This window comes from Tamandua tetradactyla, chromosome 12 (assembly GCF_023851605.1).
Source record: "Tamandua tetradactyla isolate mTamTet1 chromosome 12, mTamTet1.pri, whole genome shotgun sequence".
Classification (NCBI taxonomy): domain Eukaryota; kingdom Metazoa; phylum Chordata; class Mammalia; order Pilosa; family Myrmecophagidae; genus Tamandua; species Tamandua tetradactyla.
In genome coordinates this window covers 59,801,737-59,816,665 of record NC_135338.1, presented here as the reverse complement: position 1 = coordinate 59,816,665, position 14,929 = coordinate 59,801,737, and the positions used below count along the sequence as shown (strand labels likewise).

The 14,929-nt window shown below is 37.4% G+C and overlaps 1 long non-coding RNA gene across 1 annotated transcript in view; it reads left to right on the top strand.

The window, feature by feature from the left end:
* Positions 1 to 13,140, top strand: part of LOC143651537 (uncharacterized) — a 60,453-nt gene extending 47,313 nt beyond the window's left edge. The window contains exon 3 of the long non-coding RNA XR_013160019.1: positions 12,913 to 13,140. This is a non-coding gene — a long non-coding RNA (uncharacterized LOC143651537). The remainder of the gene's footprint in view (positions 1 to 12,912) is intronic.
* The last annotated feature ends 1,789 nt before the right edge of the window (positions 13,141 to 14,929 follow it).

Genomic DNA, 14,929 nt, shown 5'->3' with positions numbered 1-14,929 from the left:
TGAATTCACACTATTCAACTGACACTATGAAGGTGAGAAGGCAGTGGTATGATATATTTAAGATCCTGAAAGAGAAAAACTTCCAGTCAAAAATTCTGTACTCAGACAAGTTGTCCCTCAAAACTAAGGAAGATATGAAAATTTTCACAGATAAACAAAGGCTGAGAGAATATGTCAACAAGAGACTGGTCCTACAAGAAATACTAAGGGAAGTTCTCCCATCTGAAAAAAAAAAAAGAAAAATGGTGGAGGGGGAAATCTAGAGGAGGGCACAGAATTGAAGAGTACCAGTAAGGGAAACTCAAAGGATAAAAAGAGAAAGAGGGAAAAGAATATATAAATCTGACAAATAAAATCCAAAGGATAAGATGGTAGATTCCAGAAATGCCTTTACAGTAATAACATTGAATGTTAACTAAAAGATACAGATTGACAGAATGGATTAAGAAATATAATCCAGCTATATGCTGCTTACAAGTGACTCATCTTAGACATAAAGATACAAATGAAAGGATGGAAAAGTTCCATGCAAGCTATAACCAAAAGAAAGCAGGAGTAGCTATACTAATATCAGACAAAATAGACTTTAAATGTAAAGGCATCATAAGAGACAACAAAAAAGACATTGTATATTAGTAAAAGAGACAATTAAACAAGAAGAAATTACAACCATACATGTTTATGTTCCCAATCAAGGAGCTCCAAAGTACATGAGGCAGACATTGGTAAAACCAAAAGGACCAATAGATATTTCAACAATAATAGTAGGAAACTTTAATACACCACTCTCCTCTATAGATAGAACAACCAGACAGAAGATCAACAAGGAAAGAGAGAACTTAAACAATTTGATAAATGAATTAGACCTAACTGACAAATATAGATCATTACACCCCAAAACACCAGGATATAACTTCTTCTCTAGTGCTTATGGAATATTCTTCAGGATAGATCATATGCTGGGGCACAAAACAGTTCTTTATGAATTTTAAAATATTTAAATTATTCAAAGCACTTTCTCTGATCACAATGGAATGAAACTGGAAATCGATAACCACCAAAGAATGAGAACTTTCACAACAATATGGAGATTAAATAACACACTCTTAAACAATGAGTGGGTCAAAGGAGAAATTGCTAGAGAAAACAGTAACTATCTGGAGATGAATGATAATGAGGATGCAACATATCCTTATGGGATCAGCAAAGGCTGTGCTGAGAGGGAAATTTATTGCCCTAAATGCCTATATCAAAAAAGAAGAAAGAGGAAAAATCAAGGGCTTAATTGCTTACCTGGAGGAATTGAGAAAGAACAGCAAACTAACCCCAAAGAAAACAGAAGAGAAATAACAAAGATTAAAGCAGAGCTAAAGAATGGGAGAACAAAAGAACAATAGAAAGAGTCAATAAAACCAAATATTGTGTGTTTGAAAATCAATAAATCAATAAAACCAGTGGCCCACTACAAAGGCTGACAAAGAAAAAAAGAGAGAGGAAATAAATAAACAAAATCAGAAATGAGAGGGGGGTAATTACCACTGACCCTGAAGACATTAAAAAATCATAAAAAAATATGAACAGTTATACAGCAACAAACTAGCAACTTTGATGAAATGTACAAATTCTTGGAAACACACAAACAGGCTATACTGACTGAAGAGAAATAGAAGATCTCAACAAACCAATCACAAGTAAAGAGATTCAATCAGCCATCAAAAATCTTCCTACAAAGAAAAACCCAGGACCAGATGGCTTCACAGGGGAATTTTACCAAACATTCCAAAAAAGAACTAACACAAACCTTGCTCAAACTTTTAAAAAAAACTTGAAGAAAAAGGAACACTACTGAACTCCTTTTATGAAGCTAACATCACCTTAATACCAAAGCCAATTAAAGAAGCTACCAGAAAGGAAAACTACAGACCAATCTCCTTAATAAATGTAGATGTAAAAATTCACAACAAAATATTAGCAATTTGAGTCCAATAACACATTAAAAGAATTATACACCATGACCAAGACCAGGTGGGGTTTATACTAGGAATGCAAGGATGGTTCAATACAAGAAAATCAGTTAATGTAATACAGCACATTACCAAATCGAAAGGGAAAATTCAAATTATAATCTTGATTGATGCTGAAAAGGCATTTGAGAAAATTCAACGTCCTTTTCTGATAAAAACACTTCAAAACATAGGAATCAAAGGTAACTTCCTCAACATGATAGAAGTCATGTATGAAAAACCCATAGCCAGCATTGTAGTCGATGGTGACAGGCTGAAAGCTTTTCCCCTAATATCAAGAAGGAGCAAGGATGCCCTCAGTCACCACTCTTAAATATTGTACTAGAAGTTCTAGCCAGAGCAATCAGATAGGAGAAGGAAATAAAAGGCATCCATATTAGAAAGGAAGAAGTAAAATTTTTGTTTTTTTCAGATGACATGATGCTATATTTGAAAAATCTTGAGATATCTGCAACAAAGTTACTTGAGCTAATAAACATATTCAGCAGTGTGGCAGGTTATAAAATTAATATGCAAAATCAGTAGTTTCTACACACAAGCATTGTCCTAACTCAGGAGTCAATTCAGGAAAAAAAATCATTCAAAATAGCAACTCAAAGAATCAAGTATCTAGGAATGAACTTCACTAGGGATGTAAAGGATTTGTACACAGAAAACTACATAACACTGCTAAAAGAGATCAAAGAAGATCTAAATAGGTGAAAAGACATTCCATGCTCATGGCTAGGAAGATTAAATGTAGTTAAGATGTCAATTCTACCTAGATTAATCTACGGATTCAACATAGTACCAATCAAAATTCCAACAATTTATTTTGAAGACTTGGAAAAGGTAGTTAACAAATTCATCTGGAAGGGAAAGAGAACCCAAGTGGCTAAAAGCATCCTAAAAAAGAAGAATGAAGTGGGAGGATTAACACTCCCCAATTTTTAAAACTTATTATAAAGCCACAGTGGTAAAAAAACATGGTAGTGGCACCAAGATAGAAGTATTGACCAATGGAATCAAATTGAGAGCACAGAAATAGACCACCAAATCTGTGGTTAACTGATCTTCGACAAGGAACCCAAATCCACTGAACTGGACAAAATAGTTGTTTCAATAATGGGCATGGGAGAACCTTTATCAATAGCCAGAAGAATGAAAGGATACTTACCTTACACCTATGCAAAAATTATCTCAAATGGGATCAAACACCTAAATATAAGAACCAGTACCATAAAGCTCCTAAAAGTAAATGTAGGGAAATATCTTCAAGACCTAGTAATAGGAGGTAGCTTCTTAAATTTTATACCCAAAGCATGAGCAAGAAAAGAAAAAGAAAATAGATAATTTGGAACTTCTCAAAATCAAATGCTTTCATGCTTCAAAAGACTTGCCAAAAAGTTGAAGAGGCAGCCAGCTAATGGAAGAAAATATTTGGAAATCACACATTGGATAAAATTTTGATATTCTGTATGCATAACGAAATCATTCAAATCAGCAACAGAAGAACAAGCAACCCAATTATAAAAAGGGCTGAAGATACAAATGTATATTTTTCTGAAAAGCAAATGCAGAGGTCTAAAAAGCACATGGAGAGATGCTCATTCTCATTAGCTATGAGGGAAATGCACATCAAGACTACAATGAGATACCACCTCACAGCTATAAGGATGGCTGCTATTAAACAAGCAGGAAACCATAAATGTTGGAGAGGATGTGGTGAAATTGGGACAATTATGTGCTGTGGATGGGAATGTATAATGGTACAGTCGCTATGGAAAACAGTCTGGTGGTTCCTCAGAAAACTAAATATTGAGTTGCCCTATGACTCAGCAATACTACTACTCGGTATATACCCAGAAGAATCAAAAACAGTGACACAAACAGAGATTTGCACACCAATGTTCATAGCAGCTGTATTCACAATCAAGAAAAGATGGAAACAATCCAAGTGTCCATCAGCATACTAGTAGATTAATAAAATAAAAACAGTGGCAAATACATATGATGTAGTAATATGCAGCAGAAGGATGAAATGACATCCTGAACTACATGGCAAGACGGATGAGCCTTGAGAACATAATGCTGAGTGAAATAACCAGAAAGAAAAGGATAGATACTGTATGATTCCACTTTTATGACCAGGGTAAAGATAAAATTAGAGGCTTATAATACAGAATATAGGGGACATAGAAATAGACAGAAACTTGAAATGGGTGAACAGTTAGCTAGTGAAGTTGAACTTAATTATAAGGGAATAGATAGACATGAAGGAGGTTCACTAGTGGGTCTATAAGTAATGTTGCCATATTGAAGGTGAACATGATTGAAAGGGGTTGTAGAGACTCATGTGTACCACCAATTAACACTATAAATATAAATAAAGGGCAGACCATGGTGGTTCAGCAGAAAGTGCTCCTGCCTGCCATGCCAGAGACCTGAGTTCGATTCCCACTGCCTGCCCATGCAAAAAAAAAAAAAAAAAAAAGCTTTATAAGTAAGTTCTTGCATGAACTACTGTGATGGTATGAATCCTGTACAAAGGGTGTATAATTTTGGAGTACAGGGGGAAAATGCAATTGCATGCTATGGGCTATGTTTAACAGGAAAACATCAGCAGTACCACAGTGATACCAGACGGGAGGGGCAAGAGTTAGGGGGAGGTTTGGATTTTCTTTTAGTGAAGATCTTCCTTGGCTATCTTTTTCTTGGAAACAGTGAAATTATCTAAAATTGATGGACTGTTGACTTTGCATGTCATACATAAGGCCCAGCAGATGGAGGTGGCTGAAAGAGTCACTGAATGAGAAGTAGATTGGCCAGTGAAGGTGTATACATATGATCGAATATCATGCTGCTACAGAAAGGAACAGAGTTGTGAGGCATGCAACAATGTGAATTAACCTGTGGGACATTTGGTGAGGCAAAATAAGCCAGAAAGAAAAGAGCAAATATTGTACAAATCTCATTTAGAAAATGCTTATAAGAAAACTGGGTCTAGATTGTAAGATCTTATAGCAGTCATATTTAGTCCAGAGTGGTAATTGTTATTTCTGGATTTGATGGGCTGTTTTATATACATATACCCTGGTATTTAGAGGTAAGAATGAAGCCAATCAGATTGGGATTGAAGACATGGTCTATATTTTAGAACGTCACCTACATTTTGAGACCAAAGGAAAAAATATTTATTTTGTCCAGATCCTAAATTTTCTGTAGCACATAGTCTGACTCAACCTGTCTAGAGAGATCATTTAAACAACCCAAACACAGGGAGCCCAGAATAAGAATCAGTGCCTTTAATCCTTTATAACTTAATGTAATACCTGGATACATCCCAGAGTGTATTAAGGAGCTAATCAAAAAGTATTGGCAAAGTCCCTTGAAGGATGGGAGAAAAAAAATGGAAATATTAAACTTTACCACTGGGGAACCCCCCAACACTGTGTCAAATATTAGGGACGCCCAAATCAATAGACCAAACCCTTGATCTTAAAACTTGCTCTTGTGAACCTTATGTATGTAGTAGAGGAACTTAGCCTTCCTATAGGTATGTCTAAGAGTCACCTCTGGAGCACCTCTTTTGTTGCTTAGATGTGGCCTCTCTCTTTCTAAGCCCAACTCTGCAAGGGAAACTATTGCCTGCCCACTACATTGGACATGACACCCAGGGATGAAAGTCTCCCTGGTGGCATGGAAGATGACTTCCAGGGATGAGCCTGGCCCTGGCACCATGAGATCAACAATGCCATCCTGACCAAAAGGGGGAAAAGAATAATGTAAAAAATAAGGCATTAATGGCTGAGAGAGTTCAAATAGAATCGAGAGGCTATTCTGGATGTCGTTCTTATGCAAGCTTGAGTTAGACATTGCTACCTATCATAACTTGCCAACCCCCAACCAAACCATTTCTGCCATCCTAAAGAATACCCACAGCATTCTATAAGATTCTACAAAGGTTTCATGCACTAGGGTAACTTTCCAGAAATCTACAACCTCCAGATGGGTTCCTGGACAAGACAAGTCATAAAATGTAGAGAGGCCATCCTTTCTAGAACATCAACTAGTTCCATTCCCCTATCCCATATTATTGGCAGCCCCTTCCAACATGAAAAAGTTGGAATGAGCATAGCTCAAATACCCCTAAAGAGTGGGAGAAAGATCAAAGGTGATGGTGGAGTTATACAGAGAAAGTTTGGCTTAACAAATGAGTATGAGTGCTGAATCATTATATTGATATTTTTTTTAGTTTCCAGTGTCTTGGAGCAGTTAGAAATAAAAACCTAAAATTGTGGAATTGTAACCCATACCAAACTCTGAAGTCTGTTCTGCAACTAATTGAGGCAATGTACTTTGAAATTTATTGCTTTTATGTATATATGTTATTTATAGAGAATGAAGAGCTATAACAGAGAAGATAGGATTTAACAAATGAGTTATGACTGCTGAATCATTATATTGATTTTTTTTTTTGTCTCCACTGTCTTGGAACAGCTAGAAGAAAAACAAAAAATCTTTTTTTTTTCTGTTATCGTTTTATTTCTTTTTCTGATGTCTTTTTATTTCTTTTTCTAAATCGATACAAATGTTCTAAGAAATGATGAATATGCAACTATGTGATGATATTGCTGATTGTATATGTAGAATGGAATGATATGTTAATATTAAAAAAAGAAATTAAAAAAAAGAAAAACAAAAAAATTTGGAACTATAAGCCATATCAAACTTTAAAATCTATTCTATAACTACTTGTTATAATGTACTTGGAAACTTATTGCTTTTTTGTATGTATGTTATATTTCACAATACAAAAATTAAAGAAAAAAAAAGAAAGAAATGCATGTCCCATAGGGAGAAATCCAAATGCCAACTAAATATAAAGGTTCTATAAAGGTGCAGTGGTTAGAAGCTACTTATCCCAGAAAAATATGTTCTTTAACTTAATCCATTCCTGTAGGTGTGAATCCATTGGAAATAAGACCTTTTGGTGAGGTAACTTCAGTTAAAGTGTGGCCTATCTGAATTAAGATGTGTCTTAATCCCATTACTGAAGGCCTTATAGGGAAAGTCACAGAGAGAAAGTCACACACAAGGAGCAGCCAGAAGCTAAAAGTCGATGGAACTGATTAACCAGGAAAGGCTATCATGCGTATTGTCATGTGACAGAAAAACCAAGGAGCAAGGATCTCCTGCAGCCAGCCCTAGAACACCAGGTCTTCTGGGAGAAAGTGTCACCTTGATGATGGCTTGATTTTGAACTTCTAAACTCAAAACCAAGAGCTAATAAATTCCCCTTGTTTAAACCTACCTATTGCATGGTATTCCCTTCAGCAATGAGGAAACTAAAACAAAAGAGGAGTAATCCAAGCGCATTTCTACAGAACTAGGGATTTTGAATGGAATTCTAGAAGATGTGTGTTTGATTCTTTTCTCTGCTCCTCTCACTGTGAAACTTTGAGTCAATTACTGAACATCCTGAAGACATCTATAAAAGGGAGCTGATGAAACATTGTTCAGGCAAAACGGAACATGTGTTAAAGCTCATTGCACTAGTTAGGGTGCAATGGAAAGTAGAATCTTTGCTCCCTAACACCAGCATGATTCTTGATTTCTCTAAAAATGTCAGGAAGCTGTCCCCCAAATTATTCAATCAAAACTAATATGACCAGTAAAATTTGAATGAAGTATAAAAGTCCTGTGCTTGTTGGAAAACTAGGGTGGGACAGAAAAGGATTGTGAAGTCACATGAATGATGGCAAAGAGGAGCAACTGCCCCGAGTTTGAGGTTCCTTGTGGTCTGATTGCTCTTTCTATTGGGTGGCTTTGCGTGCACACACACGCGTGTGTGTGTTTGTACGAGCAATTGAGTTAAAAATATGTATATTCCTAAAGGTAGAAATGCCAGCTCCATCTCTATATGAATAGTTTATTAAGGAAGGAGCATGTTGCAGTGCAAGAGAACTGGATTTCAAGTCAGAACAATGTGGGTTCGAGGTCTGTCTCTACCACTTACAGTCTGGAGAACTTTGTCATGTTGTTTACACTCTCCACACCCAGGTGACCTCCTGGAGAGAAGGAATAAGACTGTATAACTCACAGTTTGACAACAAAGATAAAATGAGAGAAGAGATAAACTCCAATAAAGAAACAAATTATTGTAATTATTACACTTTAGTTAATAGATCATAATGTATTATATTCTTTTTCTAACCGATACAACAAAACATAGCATCTTACCCAAACATTCTTGAATGCTGACTAGAGTTCACAAAGAATTTGCATTCATGTTCTCATTTATGGTCATGAGTGGAATCACTCATGGTGATAAAATATGAAATTCTGCAATAAATCAGCCCCCAAATCTTATCTGAGAGTCTCACAGGTCTGCCTCTTGGGTGCACCCCAACTTCTTGCAGGTGCAGGAGAGAGGGGACAGCAAGTTCAGATCTGTACTTTCCCTTCAACTTTATTTTTAGGCAGTTGCTCCTCCCACTGCAGATACCTAGAGAAAGATTTTCAAGGGAACTTAGAAATTCTTTTCATGTGTGGCAAAAGTTTTTTTTTTTTTTTTTCTGGGGGGGACTAACATTATAGGCCAACAAGAAATAAAAAAAAAAGGTACTTTTATGAAAGCTATCCATCAAATGTCAAGGATAATAATCAATTTTCTGTCACAATGAACTGATAAAAGCTTTCAGTAATAATGTCATGGGGGGAAAAATTTGTGTTGGAACTCGAAACACACAACCCTGATATCAAATGAATTCATAAAAGCTCAATGCTGCTGTAGCCCTCGGAGGCACGACAAAATACAATTTTTCATCCACAGGATATGGAATAATTCCTTCTTTTTTTTTCACACTAGAGAAGCAAAAGGAAATCTGAGTTTCAAAAAAAAAATGACACCATTCTGCTTTTGCAGGTGAACATTAACGATCATTTTGGCCGCTGATATCAGAAAACGTTTTGGTGATTTCTCTTGCATCATGCAAATGGCTGCATAATGCCTGCTTCTCTTGGAATGTAAAATCAAATCAGTATTCTAATGCTACAAGCCGGTGATGAGCTTGGGAATAAATATGCAGGAGCGCATAAAAAAATCAAGGCAATCAAGAGGAGCTAGCGTCCTGGCTTGGACTATAAATCTTTGTCTATTTCAATCGTGGGGCTGGCCGAATCAGTGTAAAATTCCAGCGGGGATGTCATCAATTTCTGTTAACCTCTCTATTCCTCTTTGTGTTGGCTCTGGGGTGATGGATTGGTTTTGTCACTTCTGCTCCGTTCACAGTATGTTAACATGGAAGGGTGCAGGCAGGTTATAAGGAAAGGTTACTCCTGGCCCAGCCCTGACCCTCACTATGTTCTCTGAGACTGTGGATTCCTTTCTGTCTGAAACCATGGTACCTCTTTCCGGTTCCTGGATGCTCAGTTGAAAGACCACATGTGGGCTGGTCCAAAGTCGCATCATAGGTCATCCTGTTGAAGTGAAAATAGGTCTATCAATTCAGCTTCCAGAGAAGCAGCTGATGGTGTATTAAGACAAGTAAAGGGAAGAGTCTGGAACCTGGGTGCTGACTCTGAGTGGCTGCCAAGACCCATTGACGCACTTGTGTCACTTTCCAAACACAAACTGGCATTTTCCAGCCATAACATGGTGGTTCTTTGTCCAACAATTCCAATGGAGCATTGAAGGTCTTGCAGAGGGGTGAAATGCACATTTGGGGGAGATGGTGCATTTCCCATCTCTTTGGGGGACATCATCTATCTCACTCAAAGATGCATTTCCCCCCTCTATAAGACTTGGCTTGCTAAAATACATGAGTACTGACCAATAAGCATAGCAATAGACTCTAGCTTCTCAAGGCCACTGCAGTTGTGACTTCAAGATCATAAGACTTTTATTTTAGTTGGGGCTGCTGCTGTTTTTGACACATAACTTATAAGTGTGTTGCCAATGCAATAATCACTGGCCATTTTCAAGTCTAGGGCGTCTAGCTGAGAGTTGGTCTAGACAAGATAAGCTTCAAAGGGAAGTGTTAGCGCATAAACTGAAATGAGAAATTAATATTGCTATGGGAACCAAATGCCATTTAAATTTGCATTTCTAATTACTTTACATCAAATTGAATTAAAACTCACTTCCTTAGTCTCACTAGCCACAGCTCAAATGCTTAATTGCCACCTGAGGTTGATGGCCACTAGATTGGATAGTATGGGCATAGAACTAATTCCCTCATAGAAGGATCTCTCAGACAGAGCTGGGATAGATTGCATTGATCTAAATGGGTTTGTGCAGTTCAAAGTAATCACCAAGGGAAGCCAGATACTTACTTCAATAGGGTTGCCATTGTAGAAACATGGTATCTTAGTTATACAGCTATTAATCAAAGATGAGTCATGTTTATAAGGTAATGGCTTGCTTGGAAATTGACTGTAAAGGTATTCCAAAGAAGTTTCAAGTATATTTTGAGTGATGGTAAAGTTTATTGAAATAAGTATGATAGAAAGAGCCCATGAGCATTGGCTTCAGACCGATCTGAATTTCAGGCACAAATCTGAAACTTTCCAGAGCCATTTACCCTTCCCGAGCCTGAGTTCTGTTTTTTCATGCATAACATAAGGAACAATAATAACTAAATTACAATTATTTAAATGAGATAAGATTGAAGCAAATTCTAATCCAGTGCATCAAACAGAGCAAGAACTTTAAATATCTTTTTTGCAGACCTTAAAAATTCTACACTGTCGACTTTAGAAAGGGCTATGGAACTTATATAATAAAAAGCACAGGAGCTGTGATGTTTTCAAATCTTGAGGACATGGAGCTGAGGACAATTTTTCCATTTTGGGGGAATGGTTGTTGTTTGTTTATCTAGGGGTGAGGAGAGGCAGGCAGATCATTTCCTTATCCACGTTCACAACCCCATCCTCTGACAGTCCAAGCACCTCTGCTTTAGAGCTTGACTCTACCAGAAACGGCATAGCTCAAGCAGGGCATGCCTTGGCAGCCTCTGCCTGCAATTTGAGTTTAGGGTTAAGGTGGTTTCAGTGGAGTGGTATCCCGTGACGGGTACGCTGACTATCTCCTGACATCCCTGACTTCCAATCAGAACTGGGGCTCAGTGTGCAAAGGTGAGCTTTTCAGCAACACCTATCTCCTTTATTGAAACCCTTGATGCTCCACTCTGGGCTCTGCCCTCTTCACCTGTTCAGCATCTCATTGACCTCCTCTCAGCCCCCACATCATAGAACCAGAATATTACTTGACCTGAGAATGGACTGAGGTGGGGGCATCCTGTCAAGTCTTTAAACCTAGCAACCTTATGTGTTTCCAACACAATCAGGACATTTCCATCTCTGGACGACATGTCATTGTCATTTCTTTCTCTAGTCTACAGATCTTTGTCTTGCATATGGTAAGTGCTACACAAATATCTGATAAATGGCAGGTAAATGTGAATGTATTTTGCATGCTAACATTATGCATTGTATGTTAGCATTATTAAGTAACATATTAATAATACCAGTGTCAAGAAAACTAGTTTAACAAAATATTGATTTATTTTACAGCTTAAGACAATAAATTAACCAATAAGTTAAATTATTGATTATCATATTGTCTTATTCCAAGATTGAAGGACGGTAGTAAGTTATTGGAATGAACAGTAGAAGAAAGTAAGTGAAACAGAAGGAAGAGAATGTTATACAAATGCATATTAGATATACTACACAAATAAAATTTACATTGATAATAGCAAAATTTTATTTGCCTTTGATCAGAGTCTTAAGCTATATTATTTCTAAGCCTCACAATCTACTTAAGTTCAAAGTCAACCAACTCAAAAAGAGGTTAAGTTTCTGGTTAAGGCCACTCAGCAAATGGAGGATCCTGGATATTAATCCAAGCTTCTCTTTCTTTTCTTTAAAATATTTTTATTGAGAAATCTTCATATACGTACTGTCCATTTGCAGTGTACAATCAATAGCTCACAATATCATTGCATATTTGTGTATCTGTCACCATGATCATTTTTAGAACATTTGCATTACCACAGAAGAAATAAAAAGAAAAAAATCATGCATCCCATCCCCCTTACCCCTCCCTCTCATTGACCACTAGTACTTCAATCTACCCAACTTTGTTTACCCCTTATCCCCCCTACTATTTATTTAGTTTTTTTCTTATTTTTTTACTTGTCGGTCTATACCCTGGATACAAGGAGCATCAGACACAAGGTTTTCATAACCACATGGTCACATTGTAAAAACTATATAGTAATACAATCATCTCCAAGAATAAAGGTTATTGGAACACAGTTCAACAGTTTCAGGTACTTCCCTCTCACCATTTCAATACATCATAACCTAAAAAAGGATATCCATATAATGCACAAGAATAATCTCCAGGATAACCTCTCAACTCTGAAATCTCTTAGTCACTGAAGATTTATTTTATCTCATTTCTCTCTTTCTCTTTTTGGTCAAGAAGATTTTCTCAATCTCATGATGCCAAGTCTTGGCTCATTCTGGAAGTCCTGCCCAACGTTGCCAGGGAGATTTACACCCCTGGAATTCATGTCTCACATATAGGGGAGGGCAGTGAATTTTCACCTGCCAAGTTGGCTTAGTGAGAGACCAGGTTTCTCTTTCTACTATTTGGGGCTGTTACTATAAAATCCAGTTTGGTGAACATCAAATGTAGGAAAATGACCAAATACTCAAGGCTAGTGATTTTCATGATTTGGACAAACTACCTTCATAAGTGCATGAAATAAAGGTCTGCAAAATTAAAAATATCCTTTAGCTGAAATTCATAATCTGGCATTCCAAGCAATATAGACAGCATTTAGTCAGTCCTAGAAAAAATAGTAACTATAGTTTAAAAAATGTGCATGCTTTCTAGGGAAGCAGTATTGCCTGGTAATGAAGAGCAAAGTTCCTGAAACAAGACCATCTGCAGTGGAATCCAAGCTCTACCATTACCAACTCCATGAGCCTGAGCAAATTATTTGGCCTACAAGGCTTTGATTTCCTTGTCTACAAAATGGGCATCTTGGTACTTACTTCACAGGTCTGTTGTGAGATTAAATACGATTATGTGCATCAAGAACCTTGCCTTGTGCTTGCTAGGGCTCAGTCACTGGTAGCTGTTGATGATTTGATAGTAACTTGTTTTCACAATGCATAGTACTTTACGAAGCAATTCTACATGCATGATTTCAAAGGTTATGACCTGACAGAGTCATTGGTGGCATTGAGATATGCCACTCTTTACATAGATAAGAAACTGAGTTTCAGAGAGGCAAAGTGACATGACTTCATGACAGCAGGGCTGGGAGGCTGCCTGGACCAGCCAATTTCAAGTCTAGGGCATCTAGCTGAAAGTTGGTCTAGACAAGATAAGCTTCAAAGGAAAGTGTTAGTGCATAAACTGAAATGAGAAATTAATATTGCTATGGGAACCAAATTAATAAGAAAATTGTCTGATCTAAACTCAACATGTATACAAAAGTGATTGCCCTTTAGGATATAGAATAAGTGAACCCTGAGGTTGCAGTGGGAAATATGGGAAAGATCAAGCAATGGGAAGAAGGTGAAAGAGAGGCATCCATCTAAGTACTCATTAGACAACAATCTAAAGAAGCATAGTGAATGAATGCTATTGCATCAGTGGTGCTCCAAAGTTTTCTAGTCTAGATCATATACCAAACCATTGATATATCAAAAGCAAATGCACTTGGTGTTTATATCAAATGAACCTCCTGTTTTGTCTTCCAAGCTCTTGTGAGATGGAGAAGGGTCCCAGACTGAGGAACTCCAAGGGCAAATGCTCCTGAGAGAGCCCAGGAAAAGGAAACTGAGAAGGTAGGGGCCCTATTCTAAGTGCAATGGAAAGTCACTGTGGGGTTCTTAAAAATGAAATGTTTTTTTTTTTTTTATTACAGGGTTTTAAATGCAGGTATGGAGTGGTGGCTTTCTGACACATTTTAAAAAGATCATTTTTGAAAAAAAAAAAAAAAGAAGCATAGACATAGCACCTGTTCTGTTTGCTATTACCTCAGTCACACCCAGGAGAATCCCTGGTGTGTTGTTAGCATTTTTGATTAATGGATAGAAGAATAAACGGATGATTGAGTGTAGAAATGCATGAATGAAGCCAGAAAGGAATTCAAACCCCAACTAGATACCAGTAGAATCACTTGGGAAGCTTTTGAAAGTCACTGATGCCTGTACACCATCCCAGACCTATAGAATCAGAATCTATGGGTGTGAGTTTGAGCAGGAGTATTTTGAAGAGTTCCCCACACAAGTCTAATGTTCAGCCAGAACTAAGAAACCATTGAGCTAGTCCCACCCATCATTAATTTCACAGGTGGAAAAACAGGATCCATAAGCATCGAGGACTTGTCCAGAAATATGATGTAAGTAATTGGCGCTGCTGAAGCAAGAGGCTTTGATTTCAGTGATGAGTGTTTGTGTGTTTATGTGTGTGTATGTAAACACAGCCATGATTTCCCATGCTGTTGCTTCGTTACACATGCATGTGAACTCTCTGGTTCCTGGAAGACAATTGCCCCTCCCCGTAGGTCTCCTTTCTCCAAAAGCCTCTTTTCTAGAGTTATCCCCTTTTAGAAGCCTCCACTGACCTCTTGCATCCACAAGCTGGGTGACCTTGCTCTTTCCCTTGCTCCCACAGTTCTTTGCCTTTCCCACAGCCTCTGGGTCACAATGTATTTTGCTGATAAATTCCCATGCCTTCATCCTCCATTATACGGCGAGCTCATCAAAGGCAGAATGAACGTCTGTTTTAGCTACTTATTTCCAGGGCTTGACACGTAGGCTCAATTAATAGATAATGAATAAATGTAGGCCAGTTGTTTTACATATATAAAAGTGATTTGTATATACACACACATATT